Below are 8,659 nucleotides of genomic sequence, written 5' to 3' on the forward strand. Positions count from 1 at the left end.
TTGAATGCCCACTTTTGTATAGGTACTTAGGGAAAACTTTAGTATCTTTTGGATGACTTTTGTGTCTTTGGGAAAATGTGAATCCTGTGGTGCTTCTGTGCCCTAGATTAGGAACTTTAAATTGTAAATTAAGTATTTTAAGCTCGACGTTTTCGTTGGTACTTGGAATTGTATTTTTGGGCTGTATAAGTTGAATTGTATGATTTATTTAACTACTTAGCTTGCTCGAGGAGTAAGGTTTATTTTCAATTTATGTTTGGTGATATTAGTTGCTAGAGTGAGTGAGTCCTGGCGAGAGCTAGGCAGGCGACCCGCCAACCCTTTGGTTCGCCTTAGGGGGAAGTGGGGCCGCCACAGGTGGTATCAGAGCATTAGGTTAGAACGTATTTGGGAGAATTGTTAGGTATTTTATTCCTAGAAATAGGAATGAGATACTTAGATATATTTTAAGTGATAATTGATAAAGTTAATGGTGCTAAGGTTTAACTTTGAAAGTTTTGGCTATTTTGTAGGTATGGAGAACCCTAATGGGAACGGACATGCTGCTAATGGTAACGGGCACGTGAATGGTCACGTGCCGCCTCTTAGGCCTATATTTTACCAAGTTCAAGGTGGTGGAGCTCGTGGTCAGTACTCGCCCGACACCAGGGTTCCTAGGTGTGACTGTAGGTTGACCTTCTCTTACCCCAACCGCTTGGTTCTGGCTATAGACGATGAGCGTCGCCAGTTGGTGAATTCCAATCTGGCCCTGATTCAGGACGTGGATGAGTTAGGTGCCATGGTGACTCATCTGCAGAATAGGGTAACAGAGCTGACTGGATGGGTGATAGAGGAGAGAGCTAGGGCTGAGGCAGACCGTGAGGAGCTGCAGAGAGCAAGGGATAGCGTGGCTAGAATGAGAGACATGGTTCGTGAGCGAGCTTTCGGGATACTAGCGGATGCTACCATGCTGGTGGATGAGGTGATGGACGAGGCCTCAGAGGTAGCTCCTAGTGCTGAGGAGGACCCGGAGGAGAACCCGGATGAAGATCCAGAAGAGGATCCTGATGAGGGGAATCCATCTGATGGTCCCGCTGAGGACTAGGCTTAGTTAGACTCTCTTTTGACTTGTAATCTGTAAACATTGGTTGGGATGGTGCTAACTCTTGGGCCATTGTATTTTTGTAACTGTATGGCTTGCTTTTGTGGTGATTGCACTTCTTTTGATTATGAATGACTGGTTGCACCTTGTAGCACCTTTGGGCTATATTTTTGTAAAATTCCAACGAAATGCTAATTGTAAGAATTTCGAATGTTAATATATGTGTCAGTTGTGGTTATTTTTATCGCCCTCAAGTTGATCTTCATTTGGCATAATTTTCTGCTTTGTTTCTCAATTTTATGCAATTTTCCTGCGTTGCTCTTTAAATTTTGCGTAAATTTCTATATACTTGCTTCTTGTTTTGCATTAGGCATAACTAGGTATGGATCCCCGTGGTAGAGGCCGAGGCCGAGGTCGAGGGAGACGGGCTGAACCCCTTCGTGATCAAGGGGGCGATAGAGCATCGGAAGTGAACCAAAATCGGGGACCCGAGGGCGGGGGCGGAGATCAAATGGCCACCGCTATTAATAGGATAACCGAAGTGTTAGAGCGTTTGACGGACCGTCAAGGTCCTGGACCAGTGCATCAACAACCTGGTGGGCAGGTAGATACTGAAGATAGGGCCTTGGAGAGGTTCCTGAAGTTTGGGCCGCCTAAGTTTCAAGGTGGGCCAGAGCCTGAAATAGCTGAGGAATGGTGGGAGAGAATATCTGATATTTTTGCCACCTTGGATTACACTGAGACGCGGAAGGTGACTTTTGCGTCATTTCAATTTGAGGGAGCTGCACGGTCTTGGTGGAATCTAATTAAGGATAAGTGGGATAGAGACCGTACCCCTAATACTTGGGCAAACTTCACCCGTGAGTTTAATGCCAAATTCCTTCCACCTCTAGTCCAAGAGAAAAGGGAAGACGACTTTATTAAGTGCAAACAAGGGGCCATGAGTGTTGCAGAGTATGAGACCCACTTCACTAAATTAGCCCGATATGCCCCTGACCTGATAGCCATTGAGCAGAGACGCATTAGGAGATTTGTGCAAGGGCTCAATGTGGAGATTCAAGAGGGGCTAGCAACTGCTCAAATTAACACGTATAGTGATGCCGTAGAGAAAGCTCAGAGGTTTGAGACGGCTAGAGCCCAATCTAAGTCATTCTTTGCTAGGAAAAGGAATGCCCCTAGTGGTAGCAGGGACCCAATTTCTACAAGTGCCCCACCGCCTAAGATGGGTAGAGGAACTGGGGTAGTGAATATCCCTCTTGCATCGAGAGGTGCTTTAACAAGGGGTGCTAGAGCTAGAGGCTCTGGGGCGAGAGGATCTGGAGTGAGAGGAGGTCAAAGTGGAAGGGGACCCCCTAGGAGTGCTCCGCAAGGTGTACAAGTGTCAACCCCTCAGATAACCTGTGGTTACTGTGGAAAAGCCAATCATACCGCAAATGAGTGTTGGAGAAAAGAGGGCAAGTGCCTCAGGTGTGGGAGTGCTGAGCACCAAATTGCTAATTGTCCTAAGATTTCCGAGAATGGGGGAAGCCAAGGAGGTGCCACAAGTTCTAGGCAAACTGCTTCTGGAGGGAGTCGGCCAAAGGTCCCGACCAGGGTTTATGCCCTAGATAGTCAACCTGTACCCGACCCTTCGGAGGTAGTCGAAGGTACACTTCCAATCTTTCATCGATTAGCTAAGGTTTTAATTGATCCCGGTGCGACTCATTCGTTTGTTAATCCTATTTTTATGTGTGGAATTAATGTAAAGCATGTACGATTACCCTATGATTTGGAAGTTAGGACTCCTACGGGTAATAAAAGCATACTCACTAGTTTGGTGTATAAGGAGTGTGAATTTTGGGTTGAGGAGCGAAAAATGCTAGTTGACTTGGTGAGTTTGGATCTTAAGGGGTATGATGTGATTATAGGAATGGACTTTTTGTCTTACCACCATGCTAAACTAGATTGTAGAGCTAAAGTGGTGGAATTTTGCATCCCAGGTGAGGCAACTCTCAAGCTAGATATAAGGGGTAGATTAGCTTCGTCTGCTTTGATTTCAGGGATTCGAGCTAGGAAAATGCTTCACAAGGGAGCCCAGGGTTTCTTAGCTTTCTTAATTAACGCCCCTAGTGACCAAGTGAAATTAGAAGATGTTCCAATCGTGCAAGATTTTTCCGATGTCTTTCCGGAAGAATTAACATCTTTGCCACCTGAAAGGGAGATAGAGTTTAAGATTGACTTGGTTCCAGGAGTAGCCCCAATTTCAAAAACTCCTTATAGAATGGCTCCTGCGGAGTTGAAGGAACTAAAGATCCAGTTGCAGGACCTACTAGAAAGAGGTTTTATTAAGGAAAGTGACTCACCATGGGGAGCTCCAGTTTTGTTTGTAAAGAAAATGGACGGGAGTTTGAGATTGTGCATTGACTATCGATGTTTGAATGAGGTGACTATTAAGAATAAGTACTCTTTGCCCTTGATTGATGGATTATTTGATCAATTGCAAGGATCGGTGGTGTACTCTAAGTTAGATTTGAGACAAGGGTACTATCAATTGAGGATTAAAAAGGAAGACATACCTAAGACTGCTTTTAATTCTAGATATGGGCACTTTGAGTTTGCGGTAATGTCTTTTGGGTTAACCAATGCCCCAGCTGCTTTCATGGATCTAATGCAGAGAATCTTTAAGAAATATCTGGACCAATTTGTGGTGGTATTCATAGATGATATTCTAGTATATTCTAAGACCCGAGAGGATCACGCCAAGCACTTGGAGATAGTTTTACAAGTGTTGAGGGAACACAAGCTTTACGCTAAGTTCAGTAAATGTGAATTTTGGCTAGAAGAAATTTCTTTTCTGGGTCATAGAATTTCTAAGAATGGAATCGCAGTAGATCCAACTAAAGTGGAGGCAGTTACTTTGTGGAAGCAACCAGAGAATCCAACTGAAGTTAGAAGTTTCTTGGGATTGGCGGGTTATTACCGTCATTTTATAAAAGATTTCTCAAAAATTGCTGGGCCAATGACGGAGTTAACTAAGAAAAACCATAAGTTCATTTGGAGCCCTAAATGTGAAGCGAGCTTTCAAGAATTGAAGATGCGATTGACTACGGCTCCAGTGTTAGCCCTACCTGAGGGAGTTGAAGGGTATGTAGTATATTCCGATGCTTCTAAAGAAGGGTTAGGCTGTGTTCTAATGCAAAAGGGAAAAGTTGTGGCCTATGCTTCTAGGAAATTGAAACCCCATGAAATGAATTACCCGACCCATGACCTAGAGTTAGCCGCTGTTATTTTTGCTCTGAAGAAGTGGAGACATTACTTGTATGGGGTGACATTTGAGGTATTCACCGACCATAAGAGTCTTAAGTACTTGTTTTCACAAAAGGAGTTGAACTTGCGACAGAGACGTTGGGTAGAATTTCTTGAGGATTATGATTGTTCAATCAAGTAGCGGGTCTAATGGTGAGAGAATGGGATATGTTAGAAGAAGCGAGTGGTTGGAATCCTCATTTAGAAAAGTTGAAAATCTTGTTTGGAAATCTATCCTTAAAATCCCCTTTGTTAGAAAGAATTAAGGAGGCTCAAAGGAAGGATCCGGTAGTACAAGGTTATTTGGAGAGAGTGGGAAAGGGGGAAACCCTAGATTTTAAGCTAGGACCTGAAGGCATTTTGAGATTTAGGGATCGAATAGTAGTACCTAGTGAAGAGGGTTTGAAAAGAGAAATTCTAGAGGAGTCACATCGGTCCAAGTATACTATTCACCCTGGAGTTAACAAGATGTATCAGGATGTGAAGGGGCTTTATTGGTGGGATGGCTTAAAAAGGGATGTGGCGAAATTTGTACAGACTTGCCTAGTGTGTCAGCAGGTTAAGGCAGAACATCAAAAGCCTTCTGGTTTGTTACAACCTTTAGAAATCCCTGAGTGGAAATGGGAGCATATTACCATGGATTTTGTGACGGGTTTACCTAGAAGTAAAAGGGGACATGATGCGGTTTGGGTGATAGTGGATAGGCTTACAAAATCTGCACATTTCTTACCGGTGAATATGAGTTACTCTTTGGAGAAACTAGCCAAGTTATATACAGAAGAAATTATGAGATTGCATGGGATTCCTGTAAGTATAGTCTCCGATCGAGACCCTAGGTTCGTTTCCCGCTTTTGGCAGAAATTTCAGGAGACTTTGGGGACTAAATTGAAGTTGAGCACTGCATATCATCCACAAACAGATGGACAGTCGGAGAGGACCATACAAACCCTAGAGGACATGTTAAGATCCTGTATATTAGATTTCGGAGGGAGTTGGAGCCAGTACATGACGTTGGCAGAGTTTGCTTATAATAACAGTTATCAAGCTTCAATCCAAATGGCACCGTATGAGGCGCTTTATGGTAGAAGGTGTCGATCCCCTATTCATTGGGATGAAGTAGGAGAGAAGAGAGTTTTAGACCCGACAGCTATTCCATGGATCGAAAAAGCTTATGAGAAGGTTAAGCTGGTTAGGGAGAGACTTCAAACTGCTCAAAATCGGCAGAAGAGTTACGCAGATCACCGAAGAAAAGACTTGGAATTTGACGCAGGGGACAAAGTCCTTCTAAGAGTGAAACCTATGAAAGGAGGGGTAGTATCCAAGAAGGGAAAGAAATTAAAGCCGAGGTACATTGGACCCTTTGAAATTCTTAAACGAGTTGGAAAAGTGGCTTATCAACTGGATTTACCTCCTAGTATGAGCAGGATTCATAATGTCTTCCACGTATCTATGCTCAAGAAATATCATCCCGACCCAAGTCATGTGATTCAATTAGATGAAGTTGAAGTAGACGAGTCTTTGACCTATGAGGAGCGACCCATTAAAATTTTGGACCGCGAAATTAAAGAATTGAGAAATAAGAAGATTGCCTTGGTTAAAGTCTTGTGGAAAAATCACGACGTCGAGGAGGCAACTTGGGAGGTAGAGAAGGACATGAAGGACCAATACCCAGAATTATTTGCTTGAACAGGTAAGAATTTTGAGGACAAAATTCTTTTAAGGGGGGAAGGATGTGTGGGTCTCAAAATTTCATTAATTTCTGAAAATTAAAATAAATATTATTTAAACTTCAAAAATTATTAAATAATATGAATTTATATTTAAAAATGTGTATTTATATTATTAATGATGTTGTCACTTATATAAATGTTATATTTTAATTTACATGAATTTTCAAAATTTATTTGACGGTTCGCGTTCGGCTAAACATTAAGTTGGATTTTCGCACTCCCATACGCAATATAGCTCTAAGTTGAACTGTATGATATGTAGAGGTTATAAAAATGTATAATTCAGTTGAGAAAATGCTAGATGAGGAATTTCTACTAGTAGATAAGAATTTCGCGCTTAAACGCGATTCAAATTCGAAATTATCACCATTAATGGCATGCCCAAAAAGTCTTGAAACCTATACCTCTAGCTTACCTTCATTTTCAACCCATCTTATCACCAACTACCAGCCGTTTCTCTTCTCTTCAAGCTCGTTCCTCTGGTGCAAGAAGAAGCAGAGACCGCTGCCATTCCAAGCTTCTAACAGCCTTCCATCCTCAGCCATTCACACCCCAATCTTCAAGCTTCCATTCCAGCTTCCACCTCCATTCTTGGCTGCTGTCTCGACCAAGCAAGGAGGAGGAAGATTGCTGCTGCTGCTGCCGGCGTTGCGTCGGACCAGGGGAGAAGGAGAAACCAGCTGCCATTTTTCTTTCCTCCAACCGCAGAACCTTCCAAGCTGACTCAAAAACCCCAGACCCAAGCTTCTCTTCACATTAACGTTCGCTGCTGGGTTGCTGCTGTGGGTGGTCAAACCGAGAGGGAAACAGAGTGCAAGGGGTGCCGACTGACCTCAGTGATTCTAGGAGCGAACTTGGGGAACTAGGCACTTCATTTAGCTAGTAAACAACCACCAAAGGTAACCCAAAAACTTCCGCTTCACCCCCTTAGCCAAAATTTCAGATTTGTTGCAGCTTTTGGTTCTTGAAGTTTTAGCTTGTCTTGGTGAAACATGTTGGGTTGCTGATCCTCTAAGCTAATGATTGATGAAGCTAGAGGTGTTTTATGTGCTATATGTGTGAGAACCCGTAAATTGCATTTTCTAGGTTTTCGCATTTTTCATGACTTGTTTTCTGCACTTTCTGTATCCGGAACATTTTCTAAATAATTTTTATGAGTAAATATAGTTTTTAGATGATTTTTCTAGTATCGAATAGATTTTGAGAAATTAAGAGCGTATACCGGACGTGGGACCCACTAGTGTGAGAAGTTCGGAAAAATTCGGCCAATTAGGTTAAGTTTCGGATACTGGTTGAAATTTATCGGGTGTTAAGAGAGAAGTAGAGGTTGAGATGTGATTGATGTGAGAGGGACTTAAAGGATAGAGATGTTTTAAAGGAAGTGACAAGTGTCACCTTAAGAGTGGTTGTAACTTATGACAACTATTCACCTTTTTGACTTATTTGACCAATTGATTAAATATCTCAAAAATTACCACAAAAATCACCATTTCTTACCTCCATTGTGGCCGGCCACCTTGAGCAAGGAAGAAAGAAAAACTCTTCAAAGTTTGGCATCCATCTAGTGCAAATCATCCAAAGCAATCACTTAGACTTGTTTCTACTGCATAAAATCTCTTCTTTAGGTGTTAGTAAGTGGTTTGGTGAAGTGTTTTGGGAAGCTAATGTGACAAACAACTCTTCCTCTCTTGTTTACTAGGTGAGTGGTGATTGAACTTTCTCCTTCACTTAATGAAGCTTAATTAGTGCCTAGTGGTAGTTAAAGTGATGAATTTTGTGGTTTACTTCTTGGTTTTGGATGAATTGATGAAGTTTCAATTTATTGATGAATTTTCTGGTTTAATATGAATGTGATGTTGTGGCTATCCTTGATGATGGGAACTGATGTTTAATGACTCTAGGAGGTGGAAAAAGTGGAAGATTGCAATTAATTTCTGTTTTGGAAGAAATCTGGAAAATTAGGGTTCTTGGTTCTTCATTCTGTCCGAAATTTTTGGTCCTAGATAGAGGCCGAATTGGCCTTACCTCAAAACATGAAAGTTGTAGGGAATGACATTTTAGAGGTGCCTACAAAATTTCAGGTCAATCGGAGTAGTGTAGAGTGAGAAAAGTCGAAATTACTATTGCTGTTCTGGTTTACCCGAAATTGGGATTTGCGACTGTAATTGGTTGTTTTGGCTGGAATTGCTTCTGAATTGGTTGTTGAGGCCTTCTGATGAAATTTATCCCTGTTTCTTAGCTTTCAACTGGTTTTGGAATTTCTGGATTTGGACTTGTAGAGCCTGAGTTATGATGTTTCCGCTAGAATGCGTTTTGGTGAATCTGTTTTACGTTGTTGATGAAGTATCTTGCATTTTTGACCTGTTTGCACTCAAAACTGGGTTGAGTGACCTTCTGTGATGTTGTAGCCCTGTCTTTTAGCTTCGAAATGGTGGGTCTTTCACCCTCATCCGATAATCGTGGTGCATTTGGTTCTATTACCGCAAAGTAAAGTCAAAACCTGTTTTTTTCAGGGCCAAAGTTAATTGCATGTCCGAAATTTCTGGTTTTCTTTAATGTTTGT

The 8,659-nt window shown here is 42.0% G+C and overlaps 1 pseudogene; it reads left to right on the top strand.

Annotated features, from left to right (window-relative positions):
* Positions 1-1,463: 1,463 nt before the first annotated feature.
* Positions 1,464-6,819, top strand: LOC140016823 (uncharacterized; annotated as a pseudogene).
* The last annotated feature ends 1,840 nt before the right edge of the window (positions 6,820-8,659 follow it).

Source organism: Coffea arabica, chromosome 1e (assembly GCF_036785885.1).
Source record: "Coffea arabica cultivar ET-39 chromosome 1e, Coffea Arabica ET-39 HiFi, whole genome shotgun sequence".
Taxonomy (NCBI): Eukaryota; Viridiplantae; Streptophyta; class Magnoliopsida; order Gentianales; family Rubiaceae; genus Coffea; species Coffea arabica.